Consider the following 17,200-nt stretch of genomic DNA (forward strand, 5'->3'; position numbering starts at 1 on the left):
TTAGAAAAGTTAAGATATACATTAACTTTAAGTTAATACAGGTAAAGTAATATAATTATTAAGATATATACTAATATAACCCTTAAAGACACTTCAGCAATTAAACTGTTAGAAGGGAAAGAAATGAAACTAAAAATAGCTTAAAGTGCTTGGAGTACAAAGCTGAATATTTATTTGACATTTTATTAAAACCTGAAAATTGAATACAGGCAAAAAATATCTTGAAAAGTTCTTGGTATTACAGTGTGCTTAGAAATATAAGCTATTTAATTCTCATGTTTTGTAAACAATTTCATTCTATCTTAATCCTCACTCCAAAGCAAGGTCTTGTGCAGAACCAGGAGGTGCTGAACAATCTGGGGTGAAATATCCATAAAGAGTTAGGGAAGAGAAGACCCTCTAGGAGATGAAGTGCTAGGCAGGTGCTCCTCAGCCGCTGAATGGGAAAAAAAAAAAAAAAAAGCTCAGAAGTGTTTTTGTTGCATGTACTGATTCTACTCTAGTATTTTTAAATATGTCCTAATTCTAACTTCTTAAGTGTTTACTGTGATTGATTCCTCCAGGTCGATGCTTCTGACCCTGACCTGCTAATGATTCTGATGCTGGATTGCTCCCTATACCTCATGACTTCATCAAAGAGATTGAGCCTCTTCCCTGAACATCCGGGCTTTCAATTTATGGCATTAAAAACATATAATAAACCATTTTAGATTATGGTTCTCCAGGAAGCTATAGCAAACTCACAGGGGGTATTGTAGGGTATTTTAAATTTCCAAAGGAAACACAGGTGTATGAACATTTATTGGATACCACACAACTACTAGATAAGATAGTTCATAGGTTTCAACCATCAATCCTGCCACATTCATTTCATTAGTCTAAGGGTCTTGTGAAAAAAACTTACAGACACACTAAGGTTAAAAGTTTGCAAGGCTCTGACATCTAGATTCTTTTGCTCTATGTATTTGGGATAGTTACTTATTCATTCAACAAATAAGTATTAAACAACTATTATGTTTCAGGAACTTAAAAGTTCTAGAAATCCAGTAGCACACGAGAAAGAAAAAGTACCTCTTCTCAAGGTGTATATATTCTCGTGGGGAGAGAGGAAAGATAATAATTAAAAAAATAGATCAGGCTATAAAAAATTACCCAGGAGAACCTGCCAATGACAGTAGTAGGGGCAGGAGCAAGCTTAGACAGGGTGGTCGGGGAATGGCCTTCTGAAAGAGTAACTTTTGCACTGAGACATCTCAATGACAAGAGGGGGCATTTAAAAGCATTTTTTAAAACAGATGTTCTACTCATCAACAGCCAAACAGTTGTATATCTTAACATTTCTAGTTCTTTTTTTCTTAGCAGACTTCGCAGTCTGTATCAGAGAAATGGCTGTCTTCTAGTTTTGTCATGGACTGTTTTTTAGGCCATGAGAAAGATCACCTCACTTTTCCTAAATGAGAAAATGGAACCTGAGTAGAGTCATAACAAATCATTCTTTGCGGGATGTATATTGGCGAGCCACGCTTTATGATAGTGATAAAACATTAAGAATGACTGGATATTGATTCTTATAACTTCTTTCGGAACCAACAAGTGCACTAAGGACATAAAATTAAGAAGGCAGTGGTGATAATTCATGTTGCTTATTTCCTTGTACATCCTTTTTCCAAACCACCAATTGGGTGTGTCCTCTCTGCTCTCCAGCCCCTACCACTCTAGAACATTTATTCCCCAGTATTTGATGGCAAATAGCACTACTGGATCCAAGTCTTTCACATTTTAAAATCATATTAACACCTCCATGTAGCATCAACATACTTTATTTGTACCATACTGTAATTTATGTAAGGACTTGTATAGCATAGTAATGTTCATATCTATCATTTTCTTTTAAAATGTTATTATAGACACACCCAACTAAGAAATCCAGGTCTGGTGTTTTGGGGGTTTAGTTGGGAGATCTCTAAGTTCTCCCTTACAAATTTGCTTCTATACTTGGCACAGATTTCTACTGAGTAGGAAAGCAAAATCACTAACGATAGTATGCTATGCCTTCCCTCTCTTCATCTTTCCCTTATTGTAATATTATACATAATCTCATGGGTTGGAGAGAATTAAAAGCAGTCTCTCCTCTCAAAGAGAAAGGGTTATCATGTCATCAGTTCCTTTTTCATGACTAAAATGTAAAAGCACAGTGGGCTGAGAAATGAGATGTCAGAGAGCTGACCATGCTTTGCCACTAAAAACTGTATGTATGACTTTGGGTACTTCACTTCTCTGTCTCTGGGCTAGGCAGCTTCCAAGATGGCTCTCAATGATCCCCCCCCCCCTTTCTGGTATTCACACCTCTGTGTAATCGCCTCCCATGGACTGTGGGCTGAAACTAGTGACCCACTTCTAATGAAGAGAATACAGTGAAGGTGATGGGATATTTCAAAGTTTAAGTCATAAAGAGACTGATTTCCTTCTTTAGCTTGCTTTCTTTCTGGCTCACTCTGAGGGAAACCAGCTGCCATGCTGTGAGTTGCCCTATGAAGATGCCTATGGGAACTGATACTTCCAGCCATGAGCCAGTGAGGACTCAAGACCCTCCATTCCAACAGTCCTTGAGAAATGAATCATGCCAAAAGACATGCAAATGGGCTTGGAAGAGAAACCTCTCCAAATGAAGCTTGAGGTGAGACCACAGCCTGGCTGACACAGTAATTGCAGGCCTGCGAGAGGCTCTGAGCCAGAGGACCCAAGTAAGCTTTGCCAGGATTCCTGAACCACAGAAACTGAGATAATAAATGTTAGTTGTTATAAGCCAGTTAAGTTTTTGGGGGTACAGCAATAAATAACTAGTGGAACAATCTATTTTCTTCTCTGTTAAAAAAAAAAAGTTTAGATTAATGATTTTTTGAGTTCCTTTCTAGAAGCTCTAAGTTTCAAAGACAATATTAATGTTGGTAGTAAATGCATAAAAAGAGAAATCACACAGACATACAAACTCCAATTTCATGATCTTTTTTTTTTTAAGATTTTATTTATTTATTTGAGAGAGAGGGAGATAGCAACAGAGATAGTGAGAGAGAGCAGAGTGGGGAGGAGAGGGAGAAGCTGACTCCCTGCTGAGCAGGGAGCCCAACGCGGGACTTGATCCCCGGACCCTGGGATCATGACCTGAGCGGAAGGCAGACACTCAACAACTGAGCCACCCAGGTGCCCCTTTCATGATCTTATGGTAAAATTTACAGTCCAAAAATCCATGGTAGTTTTGAAGTAAGAGTCAAGATTTGTTCGTTTGCCCCTGGATATGCTATGGCCCCGAGTCTATTTTATTAGCAACACTGCTATTAAGAAGAAAAACTTGGAAAACGTTGTCCTTATAAAGTATTCATTGTCAATGGGATGTCTATAAAGGCTAATTAAATATTCCCAAATTCACATTTGTCCACTTCAGAAATTTGACATATTTGGGAATACAACAGGTTTGGTAGCCTTTGCATTTAAAAAAAAATTAGTTGTTACATAAGAAATATATTTATTTTATTATTATAAATGTCAACAAAGTACAAAATGCTAAGTCAACAAGATATATTTTACTCAAACTATGTGTCTGTTATGTGCCTGATTGTATTTTACTCCAAAACACTTTCTAAAAATAGTATTTGCAGGTAGACTGTGATAAACTAAAGATGTATATGATGTATATTTTAAACCTTAGGGAAATTAACATTTTTTTAAGATTTCATTTATTTATTTGTGAGAGAGAGCACATGAGTGAGGAGGGCAAGGAACAGAGGGAGAGGGAGAAGCAGACTCCCCGCTGAGCAGGGAGCCGTGACATGGGGCTCAATACCTGAGCCACCCAGGCACCCCACTATTAACATTTTTTTAAAAGGTAGGATATAACCGTCAGGTCAATAGTGGAGATAAAAATGGAATCATAAAAAATACTCAGAATATCCAAAAACAGGTAGGAAAAAAAGGGAAAAAAGAAACAAAGATCAGATTGGACAGATAGAAAATAACTAGCAAAGTGATAGATTTAAATCTCTCTTTCTAGTCAGCTTTAAGGTACTAAAGAAAATAGTACAACACATGGAATAAAAGGGGGTTTTAGCCCTTTCTCTGCCACTTTTTAACTTTGTGACTTTGGGAAAGTCAGTTTAATCATCTCTAAAATGGGAAAGCTGAAATCAGCTTTGGCAACTTCCAGTTATGATGTTCTATGGAATCTGATGAAAATGTATGAACTGTTACTCCTAAATATCAAAAATATAAAATAAATTGTGGGACAACTATAATCCAATAGCTTATGCTTATAAAGTATTCATAAAACCACAGGGAATTAATTTATGACAAATAAATAATTCAGGGGAAAAAGGAAATAAAAATGCATATACAGTTTCATCACTAATACAGAGTAAAGAAACCGAGAAATCAGTAAAAACAACAATACAACTCTGCCTTAAAAACAAAAACAAATAAACAAACAGAAACACTGTCAAGAAATTCAGAAGTTTTACAATTATAGTGAGACCCGGGATGAATATTTTTCCTCCTTTGATTTTGCCAATGTTTTAGCCAATAAATGCATATAAAAATTATGATGTCCTAATGAAAAAGAGAGTTTTAAATGTTTAGATTTTAATACATAATAATGGTACCAAAAAAGGATACTGTACATAATATCTATAATCCTGAAAACGTGTTTGCAAGCAAAACGGAAGTCTGAGTCCAATTCCTAAATATTTCTATTTTATTATTGGATGCTTCTCACTCATTCATGTTTCTTTCAATGTCCTTTAAGAGGAAATCTTAAGAGAATTTTCCTGACTCTGAATTTATTCCCAGGCTGTGAGGGTATGTGAAGAATAGTTTCCCAGTTCCCACAAGGGACAATGCTATTCCTCCCTGCCTGACACACGCATCCCATCACTCTGCTTTGTGAGCCCCAGAGCAGTGTTTCTCACAGAGTGATGGTCCTCAGGCCTGCTCAGTCAGAATCACTTGTGGTCACTGTCAGTGCGACATCTGCAGCCAAACCCTGACCTACTGATTTTTAATGTCTAGGGATGGGTCCTGGAAACAAATACTTTAACAAGCCTCCTAGGTAAGCTTTACCATAACAAAAGACAACAAATGAAGTTCTCAAAGCAGGCGCCTGGACCAGCAGCACTGGTATCATCTGGAAATTGGTTAGATGAACATTTTCAGGCCCCATCCTAGGCCTACTGAACTAGAAATGCTGAGGTTGGGGCCCAGAAATCTGTGTTTTAACAAACATCTTTGTTAAATCTGGTGCATGCAAAAATATAAGAACCACCGCTCTAAGGTCATGCTTCCCAAACCCTTCTGAAGACTTAATCCCTTACCAGTAAAAAAAATATTATGAGGGGTGCCTGGATGGCTCAGTTGGATAAACGTCTGCCTTCGGCTCAGGTCATGATCCCAGGGTCCTGGGATGGAGCCCCGCATCGGCCTCCCTGCTCGTAGGGAGGCCTGCTTCTCCCTCTCCCACTCCCCCTGCTTGTACTCTCTGGCTCTATCTCTGTGTCAAATAAGTAAATAAATAAATAAAATCTTAAAAAAAAATATTTTGAGCACGTTCCCAATTCTCAATATATATAAGTAACATAAATATATTACTGTTAATTCATATATCACATATCAAACACACATGAACATTCATTGTATAAGTTTTCATATGGATATATGTTTTCATTTTCCTTGGGTGTATAAATAAGTGGAATTGCTGGGTCATATGATCATGTTTACCCTTTCAAGGGACTGTCAAACTGCTTACCAGAGTAGCTGCACCATTTACATTCCCAACAGCAGTGTAGGATACCAGTTTCTTTATACATAGTTGATCCTTGAACAACATGAGTTGTTGTTCTGCACTGGCACATTTATATGTGGATTTTTTTTTTAAAGTAAATGTAGCAATACTATAAATGTATTTTCTCTTCCTTTATAGTTTCTTTTTTAAAAAAAATTTTTAAACATTTTATTTTTAAGTAATCTCTACACCCAACGTGGGCCTCAAACTTACAACCCCGAGATCAAGAGTTGCATGCTCTACTGATTTGAGCCAGCCAGGCGCTCCCTTCCTTTTGATTTTCTTAATAACATTTTCTTTTCTCTAGCTTACTTTATTGTAAGAATACACTATATAATACACATACAACAAATGTGTTACTCGACTGTTTATGTTATTGGTAAGGCTTCCAGTCTACAGAAGGCTATTAGTAGTAAAGTTTTGGGGGAACCAAAAAATATACATGGATTTTTGACTGCGTGGGTGGGGTGGTAAGGCACACAGAGGATTCGTGCTCTTAATTCCCCATGTTGTTCAAGGGTCAACTGTACCCTCCAACATTTGCTATTATGTTTTTGTTTGTTTGTTTGCAGCCATTATATTAGGTGGAAAGTGGTATCTCATTGTGCTTTTGATTTGCATTTCCCTAATGACTAATGATGTTGCACATATTTTTATGTGCTTATTGTTCATCCATATATCTTCTTTGAAGAAATGTCTACTCAGATTCTTTGTCTATATTTTTTCTTTGATCATTTTTAATTGGGTTATTTGACTTTTTGATTATTGAGAAAATAGCTCTTTATATATTCTGGATACAAGTCCCTTATCAGATATATTATTTGCAATAATATTATCTCATTATGTCTAGCATTATGTAGTTATCTTTTTTTTTGATGATAATGCTCTCAGGAGTAGAGAAGTTTTTAAATATTAAATCTAATTTATTTATTCTTTCTTTTGTTGCTTGTGATTTTGGTGTTGTATCTCAGAAGGCTTTTCATAATCCAGGGTCATGAGTATCTAGGCCTATGGACCACTCTATGGTGAGAGAAATTAATGAAATACTCCAAGAATGATGAGGACATGTCAAAAGGATGTAGGAGTCAGTTGGAAGGGGCTCCTGCTGGCCAAATAGGACAACCTGAGTATCAAAATCAATAATGATAATAATGGAATGTAACCCATTGAAAAATAAGAGTCCAGGGATTCATACTGATATAAAGAGAATAATAAATAAATAGGTCTATTCCTTAGTTTTCCAGTTAATAAATATAGAGGAATGATGAATGTTAGAAAATCACCATCTTGTAAACATATACTAATTAATAGCAATTGATTCAGGCAAGAATCATCAATGAATTTAAATGAAATGTGATGAGGAATAAAATACATAGTCTCAAAGTACTACCCTTCAAATTATTAATCACAAAAGGAAGAAAAGTAACTTTACAGCAGAGAAACCTGGCATGTGCCATCTTAACCAGGTAACCAACATCACCATTACCAATAATGGTATAAATTGACATCATGTACCTTTTCTGTGGCATATCGCTTCTGTGGCATTCCTGTCCCAAATCTCTAATCTGAGTCTAATTATTAAAAAATGTCAAACAAACATAGTGATGGAAATATTCTTCAAAATAACTTGCCTGTACTCTTCAAAAATGTCTCTTCAAAAAAATATCAAGGTCATAAATGACAAAGAAAATCCTATTAATCATTCTAGATTAAAGGAAACTAAAGAAACATGAAAACTAAATACGATATGATCCTGGATTGCATTCCTGAACCAGATAAAAGAGATAAATGTAAAAGACATTATTGGAAAAACTGATGAAATTTTAATACATGTTATGGAGATAGTATAGTATCAATGTAAAAATTCCTGATTTTGATCATTATATTGTGGTTATGTAAAAGAATATAAGGGCTAAAGGAACAAAACATCTACAATGAACCTTTAACTGGTTCAAGAAAAACAACATATATATATATCTATACACACACACACACACACACATAGATACAGAGCAGGAAAGAAAGAGAGAGGGAAAGTGAGCATAATAATAAAGCAAATAGTTTCTGAAACTTGGTGAATTTGAGTTTTTGCACCAGTTCTGCAATTTTCCATTAAGTTTGACTTACACTAAAGTAAAAAAAGTTTTAAAGCATACACGTCCACAACAAAACCCACTGAATTTTATCAAGAACATACCAGGAAATTTAGTCTCAGAAAATGTATACATCATCTTGCTAAAGCAATAGGAAACCATTTTTTTTTTTTTTGGTAAAAGTAAAAGATTCTTTGCAACAGAGTAAAGTTAAAAAAAAAAAAAACTAACACTGTTCCTAACATATTCATTTCAGAAAGCTGTTTGTTCTAAAGGGTAAAAAGAAAAGTTCAATTTCCTGAAGATGTAATCTAGTATTATCCACACCAGGTGCAATATCCAATCTTATCCAAATAAATCAGTCCAAACTTACGCCTCTAAGAGCAAGAAAGGTCAAAATTCGAACAAACTGTCCATCTCAAACAGAAGGAAAGAATGTAAAAAGTGCTCTGTACAAATAAGGTGAATTTATGTTCTGGCACAGTTGCTATTAACGACAAGATGACTTTGACATTAAAAAAAAATTACTTGAGGGTAAGCCAAATTGGTAGGGTCCTTTTTTTATATACAAGATACACAAAAAACTCAGTAATTCTTTCCATATAACTTGAAATGAAAAATCTGAAATAAATTCTTTGTATATTTATTAAAACAAAAGATCAGAGGTGATTATTAAGAATTCTGAAGCAATCATAATTCCCATGTATTAAGAAGCCATGAGTGACTTTTTTGTCTGTCTCCTTTTTCTTTCTTTCTCTTCCCCTGCTCCTTATATTCTCCTCTTCCTTTCTTTTTCTCTCAACAGCTCTGCTGGTGCAGGCTATGACCACGGCTTGTGTTGCCGGGGGCGATCAGAGTTACAGAGGTTGCTGACCTGGTACAAGTCCTGTACAAGAAGTAGCATATTTATTCTGACAGGGCATTTAAATGAAGCAAAAACATCTTTCAAGGCATCTCACTGAAAAACAATTCCTGCTGGGAAGCATCTCTGGGCTTCAGAATGTGAATTGCCCCCCACTGAGATGCTGCACACCTTTCTGGAAGGCAATCCCTGGCAGCTGTGTGAAAGGCTCACTTTGACGTAGAGCTGCTTCTCCCACACCTGTATTATCTCTGACAAAGCAAAACATAAACAGTTTCAGAAACTAAGAGTCAGGGTTATAAATGACCCCCCAAAATTGGAAAATTTAGATTTCATCTTTCAAAACCTTACCAAATATATGTTCATGTTTTAATTCTTCCTTCCCTCACCTGTAGAAATATCTTCACCTTTCCCTGCTCGCCTGTTCAACTTCTCTTCTGCTGCAGAATATTCCCTAAGAATGTGAATAGATCCACAGAGCCATTTTTGTTTCAAAAGGAAGAAAAACTAAATTTCAGAAGTTCAAAGAAAAACAAGATCTCATGATAAAATACAATACCAGGTAGTGCTAACATTTCTTTTCCATTCTCTACGTCTCAACAGAAATATCACAGTACTGGGTGAGAGGAGAAAGTAAAGCTAGGCACTGTGCAAGATAGTTTACATATTATTTTTCTTAATGATGGGAGGTAAATAAATAGCGTAATTCTCTGAGCTGAGAAATCTAAGGCTTGGAGAGATTAGCTAATTTGCATGGATTGTACAGCTAAGAGATGGCTTTACATTTACGCCTGCTTAAAAACTAAGTTTATATTTGCATGCCTCTGTCCTGCCTCCCTGAAATTTTTCTACTAATACTATAGGAACATAAGAATATCTTGACTTTTCAAATAAACCATAAGGAAAATAATCCTAGAAATAAAAATTTCTGAAATGAATTTTAACAATATAATATATACTGTACTTTTAGACTCTGCTAAATTTATCTATGTAATTCAGCTAATTGACCAATTTCATAAGTCAATGAAAATTACAAATTAATCCTTCTCAAACTGTTCAGACTTGTGTTAACTGTATGAATCACTAACAGACTAATTTGTAAAAGCTTTGAAAAAAGGGTTGGAGGGGCACCTGGGTGGCTCAGTTGGTTAAGCGACTGCCTTCGGCTCAGGTCATGATCCTGGAGTCCCGGGATCGAGTCCCGCATCGGGCTCCCTGCTTGGCGGGGAGTCTGCTTCTCCCTCTGACCCTCCTCCCTCTCATGCTCTCTGTCTCTCATTCTCTCTGTCTCAAATAAATAAATAAAATCTTTAAAAAAAAAAAAAAAGAAAAAAGGGTTGGAGGTTATAACAGTACATTTTCTCCTTTGATCTTTCTTGGTCTCTCATAATGTTATGCTCTCTCATAATGGCCCACTCAAATATTTCATCCATTTGTCCCTGTCCAGTCAGCTTTTATGAGGCTCAGACTTCCTGTTACCAGCTGGGGAACAGAACCTAGTAAAATTTCCTAGAAGCTTGATCCTAGCAATCTGGTTGCTAGCCAGATACAGTAGCACACATGTTAACTTAGCCAGGAAAAATTTTCCAGAGCACCATGAAGAGAGGCCGTAGGGAAACAAGTGAGCCAATGAACACAGCAACTGAATATTGTAAGACGGCCTGGAAAGCTCAGATCAAATTCCCTGTGGGGCTCATCAATTTCACACTTCATCATTTGGAGCAGGTTGCTGTTAATAAGCTATGGGCCACCAATGTGGTGAGGACACCATCTTTGAAGCACCCCAGAGTCTATCCATCATGGGAAATGGTAGAAACACATTTTGTGCTGCTCTTGTTAAGCAAGGTTGATTATTCATTATTATTAACATGTATTTGTTTGCATGGAACAGTATGAAACAACATCTGCGCAGCAGGTTTTGTATTCAGGCAGTACTTTTTTCTCTGTAGATGGGAAAATAAGTAAAAAAGAAAGATCAGGTTTAAAGTCTGAGTATTAGGTATTTATCTATATAAAGAGTACTGCTGATTTAAAATTAATTCTGACCTAACAGAAAACACTTCCCTTCAATGTCTGAAAAGCTAACCAATACTAAATTAATGCTAATAGGAAATGCCTCAATTTTTTTTCTTTTTCAGTGGTCCCAGACTTTGGTGGCAAAATTTCGCAAAAGTAAATCTCTCAAACCAATTACTTACTTCAAGCTCTTCATTTATAGCCATCAAAAACAAAGAAAAAAAGTGCTATAATGCTTTGTTTCATATCAAACCCATGTCATCATTTACTGGCACAAATACTAAATCTCTTACTAAAGAGTCTCTTTCTATATTTATCTTCATTTAACAATAAATATATTGATAAACTGCAATAATTTGACAGAGAACACTGCAGAGAAAGTGCTTTCCTTACTGAATATTTTACTGATAGCCTGAAAAGTGAAAAACATAAAATAAAAATAAAAGACCTGAGAAATATAAATTGGCAAATATTCTAAAAGAATTATAATAGTGTTTCTTTTGCAAACTAATACTCATCTGTTAAGATTTTTGTTGTCCTCTTGACATAATGCCCTGAGAAGAGAATAATATCACTTCTGTAATATTCCTGCTCAAAATACATTGCCTGAATCTAATCATTAAAAAACATCAGACAGATCCAAATTGAGGGACATTCTTCAAAGTAACTGACCTATGTTCTTCAAAAATGTCAAGGTCAAGAAAGACAAAGACTGAGGAGAGAGAGAGAGATATGACAACTAAATGTAATCCATAATACGGGATTTTTCTCTTGCTATCAAGGTCATTATTAGGACAAATGGCAAAATCTGAATAAGGCCTGTAATATTGTATCAATGTTAACTTCATAATTTTGATAATTATTTTTTCTGTTATTTAAGACAATGTCCTTGTTTTTTTCTTGTTTTTAGGAAACACACGCCTAACATATTCAGGGGCAAATAATAGGCATCATCTCTGCAACTATCTCAACAGTCAAGAGAAAATGAGGGAGGGAAGAGGAAAGGGGTGGGCAGGAGGAAATAAATAAATATGGTAAAACGTTAACATTGGGTAAAGGGTATATGAGAATTCTTAGTACTATCTTTACAAGTTTTCTAAGTCTGAAAAGTATAGCAAAATAAAAAGTTTAAAGAGAATATGACAAAAAAAAATCTTAGTTACATTGCTATAGAAAATACTATAATTCAAGACTTGCGTTTAATTAAAAAAAAAGTGACCATGGACTTACACAATATATATCCTTTGGTTGTTTTACATATCAAGCGGTTGCAGCTGTTGTAAGCTGTCACTTAAATCGTTTTCTCTCGAATTTAGCTAAACCAATGAGAAACAATGGTATGATAATCCCTAACAGCTGATAATTTGAAAACCATTTGCAAAGTACTGTCTCACTAATTCAAAGGAACAGGAAGAATAATATGTAGCTGAAATAAACAGTATTTTTAAATAAACGCTATCTTGTTACTTTCTAACAGGTATTGCAAACAACATGAAGGAAATGTTGCCATACAGAGGTCCTTCAAGCTGACATGGAAGAATATATGTCACAGGCAGCGCCCACACACACACACACACACACACACGAGTTTTTCCCGTTATTTTACAGTCTATGTATGAGTTGTTACAATAACTAATGTTTATAGTATTCTTGCTATGCCAGTACTTTAAATGCACTTATTCTCCAAAAAAACAAAACAAAACCAAAAAAACCCTATGAAGTAGGTTTATTATTAATGTTTAGCTAAGACAGCACTTCTCTCTGAAATTGCATGCTATTCTCCTGGTTTCAGATGCCCCTCTCTTGCTCATTTCTGTCAAAATCATACCTCAGATATGAAAATTTAAATGCCAGCTACAACCAAGTCTTCCTCAATCCCATGATCAGAATGAAATCACTCTCTTTTGAGTTTCTATAGTCCTTTATTCAACATTTATTAATTTTTTTAAAAAAAATAAGTATTAAAAACTTACTACGTGGGTAGTAAGTTATTTGCAAAAGGTCACGGGTTAGAAGGAGGGATTATTAATGTAATTTTAATTATATAATAAAACAATAATGTTATTAAGAATGCATCAAATTTACTGGACACTGATCAACATGCCAAGCAAGGTACTAAGTACTTCATAAATATTATCTCATTTAAGTCTTACAGTCACTCTGTAAAGAAGTCATTACTGACATCTTCCTTTTGCAGATAAGGAAACTAAGCCTTAGAGAAAACAGGTAACTTGTCTAAGTAGGCATAACTGGTAAATGATAGTGTGCGGTCTGACTCTAAAGCCTATGCTTTTAAACTACTTCCTGCCTTCAAGGGTGACAGTCTAATAGAGGACAGTCTAATGGAGAGTGACATATGCACCTAAATAAATTATAGTGCAAGATGGAAAAGTAATTTGCCATACAAAGTGAAGGAAAGAGCGGAGTAAAAATTTTTAGGTAACAGCTGAATATTGAAAGATAAATAGATATTTGAGAAAGGGAGGAAAGTAACTGCAAACTGGCAGTGATGGAGAAGTGTTGGGAATTCTGGGAATGAACATGAGAAATAAAAAACTAGTTCTGCTTGGAAGATCCATATTCTGCATGAGGGAAATTAACATTAGAAGATACATGTACACATATTAGCTAAGAAGGTTAAATACAAAATTATAGGATTTGAACTTCCCCACTAGTGTGAGATGCATAAATTTGGAATCAATTCAGTATCCCTAGTTCTAAGAAAGTTTAAGAATGTACCAGACCTTTTTTGTTTAACAAGTATTTAGTAGGCTTTTAATAAGTGATAATCCACAATAATCCCAATGCATGAGGAAAGCTACTAACATTTTAGTATTTCCCATTCCAGAAGAGTTAGATTTGATCACTTCTACATCATGAAGATTAATCTGGTAACAATTTTAGAGTGGGCTGGAGGGAAGTAGAGAATGGAGATTAGGAAGCAGTTATAAAGCAATATCCTAAATCACACTGTAGCATATCAGAGATGGATGGCCCCATAAAGATCATCCAACAAAATTTCTTTATTCTAGAGATGAAGAAACTGAAACAAGATAAATAAAATTTAAAATCAGCAGCGGCAGATGGTTAATTTTTGTCAAGCAAAATTCTCTGCAAGGTATTATGTGTGGAAATGCTAAAATGGAATGTACTCAGCATAAAGGCTGTGTACAAGAAAAATATAAGAAATAGCACAGAGGAATAACAGATATACATGCACTGAACTTTTAAGACCTGCCTGAGCTTCATATTCTACTCAATTTGCTACTCTGAGGTTAAGTTAAAATGCACTTTTTATAAGCTTTTCTCTTCTGGAAATCTCTATTATGCTCTGTAAAAATATAGATGATGGGTATAAACAAACAAAATCTGTTTTCTGATTGTAAAAGTTACATATACAAATCAATGGTAGAAAATCTGAAAAACCAACCAACCAAACACACAAACAATGAGGGAATCAGCTATAAAATTCACCAAAGATAGCGATTATTAAAAATTTGGCATGAAGAATTAATAACAATTCTGGGGGTTTTAAGAAGACAAAGCAGCAGCTACAAAGGCACAGTGGCAAAAAAATCATATGGGACCTTCAAGGATCTGAAAATAGCAATTTAAAATACAATCTGGGGTGGGGTGCCTGGGTGCCTCAGTTGTTAAGCGTCTGCCTTCAGCGCAGGTCATGGTCCCAGGGTCCTGGGATCAAGCCCCACATTGGGCTCCCTGCTCAGTGGGGAGTCTGCTTCTCCCTCTCCCACTCCCCCTACTTGTGCTCTCTCTCTCTCACTGTGTCTCTGTCAAATAAATAAATAAAATCTTCAAAAAAAAATTAAAAAGAATACAATACAATCTGGGGAAGACAGGGAGATGGTGGAAGTCTGAGTCTGCAACGGATCACAAACTGCACCTTCCAATTGTGGATTTGTAAAATGTGGCCAGGGAGGGCTCGTTAATTTCACTCATCCATTCCTGGCTGCTTCCTTCATTATCAAAGGACCATTAGTTCACAAAGTCTACCCCCTCTGTGGGCCTGGACTTATGATGGCTCTTCATCCTCACGGCAGGGAGTGACAACTGGCTATGTATAGTGTATTTTAAAAAATAATATCTTATTTTAAGTTAAATAGGAGAGATTGATACTGAATTGTGTTTATTAATATTTAAACAAACTGATTTTTAATTAGTTGGTGTAAATCCTCTCCAAATGAATTAATAAATGTAAAATAATTTCATTTAAACTAAAACATTTTAGAAAATATGTGTATACTTATCCTTCATGCTTTTTGCTCTGTACTTGTTTTACAGAATAGATTATATGAGCACAATATAAATCCTTAATAATTTTCTCAACAGAAGGACAAGTCATAAATAATACTCTGTGACAGCCAATAGTAGGAAATAAATCTCAACCATGTTAACATTTAGGTAAAAATCAGCATATCCTTAGCCAGCCACATTATATATTTTATGAGCTCTAATTAAATAATTATTGTGAATTTAGAGTATGGTGTCTAATGCTTTCAAAGGGAAGAAATTAAAACATGTGCAAAGAGATCGATTAAGCTTTTTATTGTTGTAAACCCTGAGTATAAGAAAAATGTTTTATTTCTCTTTTAAAACTCTTAAGGTGTTTTCCCATGTTAGTGAATGTATGAAGAATAAAAGTAGGTCTCTAAGATCCTTCCTAAATCTAAAAGAAAACTTGCATACCTACATAATAATTTTACAGAACTAATTTTCAAAACCATAATAAATCAAGAGCCCATACTACATATAAAAATATTAGATACAGATTTAAGCATATAAAAACTATTATGCTATTTCCTGTCAAAACACTTAAATTGTTTTCATTTTTGAATAAATGTTTTAAAATTAAGAGAAAAAGGTAAAGAACTATAAAATGCTCTCATGAAAAAGAAAAGGAAAACTTTGATCATTTTCTCTGAGCTTAGTAATGTGTTCAAGTGTCTGTAAAACAGAAAAATACACTTTAAGCAATTAACTGCTTGGTTTTTGAAAGAGGGACCAATTCCCAATCCCCAGTCCTAAGGATAAAGAAAATAGACAAAGGATGCCTTAATTGTGAACTGCAATGGGAACCAATCAGGCTGGATGCTTTAGGAAAGAGTCTTTAAAGGACCTTTCAAAATGTTTTATTGTAGTCCACCACCTAGGCTACATGACCTAAGGATGGAAACAAGGATTGTAGCTTTTGTTTTGTTTTTTTCATGTTAAATTGTTTTCTGGCTTCTTCACTCCAAGTCTAAGAAAGCTTGTTAGAAGAATATGCAAGAATAAATGCCTCTAGTTAATAAACGTGTGAAAAGTATATTCAACATCCTAATAATCAGAGTCAACAACTGAAACCCAGTGCCATTAATCACCAACTAAATTGGGCATCAAGATTTTTTAATGACACTATTCCAATGTAGACAAGTCACTAAAATTGGTTCTATTGTACGTTGATGCTGATACACTGGAACAATGCTATAGAAAAGCAAACTAGTAATAAATAAGAAGAGCCATAAATCTGTTCGTGCTTTCAGCACAGTAATCCATCTTCTGGGTATATAACTTTTAAAATAATAGTTAAAACAATATGGAAGAAAGGGCATATGCATGAACATAGTCACTGCAGAGTAATTTATAGTAGCAAAATATCAAATCTTCAACAAGAAAAAAACAGTTAAATAAATCATGGCACATCCATTCAATGAGAACATGAGAGAGAAAGGTTTTCTAAAAACCTAAAACTCAAGCTATGAATCTATAGGCATGAATGTGATTTACAAGAGTGAATCATTACGTGGGTATCAGAAATAAAATGAAATTAACCAAATAAGAATAAACAGATAAGTCTTAGTATCTGTGTCAATCATTTCCTTATTTTGCCTGAGATCCATTCCCTCTCTCTCTCTCTCTCTCTCTCAGCTCTGATCTGTATGGTAGGGAACTATATTTGTTTCACTTGCTCTCTGGCCTCCAGCAATTTTAACCTATGAATGGCATTTGCTGAAGACCGGATGGTATGAGGAAGAGAGAAGCCCGAATATTTCTCTTCCCCCTTCTCTGCTTTTGGTAGTGTCTCTAGCAGCAGCTGAGTCTCTGGGGCTTTAACTCACCCAGGCAATCCTTCTTTCCATTGTTCCAGCTTTTGCCAGGTGACCCCAGCTCCTGGGTTCCAGTAACATGGCCTCCTCCCAGCAACTTCCTGCTGTTCCTGTTCTCTGGGACAAGTCACCACCCCGTTGTTTGGCTTCTAGAGCTTTTACCACCCATGCAACTAATACCTTGTATTAAATTATCCCTGTATAAAATACTTAGAATGGTTTCTATTTTCTGAAAGGACCTTGAATAGAACAGTATCTCCAATTAATGTAAAAGGGATACAGATGGTTGATGACG

General features: G+C 35.3%; 1 protein-coding gene and 1 long non-coding RNA gene across 2 annotated transcripts in view; both read right to left on the reverse strand.

Annotated features, from left to right (window-relative positions):
• GSTCD (glutathione S-transferase C-terminal domain containing) overlaps window positions 1–17,200 on the reverse strand; it is a 116,864-nt gene that overhangs the window by 52,856 nt on the left and 46,808 nt on the right. The gene's annotated exons all lie outside the window — the stretch shown is intronic.
• On the reverse strand, window positions 8,106–9,858 carry LOC145720147 (uncharacterized). The gene is made up of 2 exons (XR_014142914.1): window positions 8,954–9,858; window positions 8,106–8,806 (listed from the first exon to the last, which is right to left on the reverse strand). It is a non-coding gene; the product is annotated as an uncharacterized LOC145720147 (long non-coding RNA).

Source organism: Leptonychotes weddellii, chromosome 2, assembly GCF_054177405.1.
Source record: "Leptonychotes weddellii isolate Sample4059 chromosome 2, ASM5417740v2, whole genome shotgun sequence".
In the NCBI taxonomy this organism is placed as follows: domain Eukaryota; kingdom Metazoa; phylum Chordata; class Mammalia; order Carnivora; family Phocidae; genus Leptonychotes; species Leptonychotes weddellii.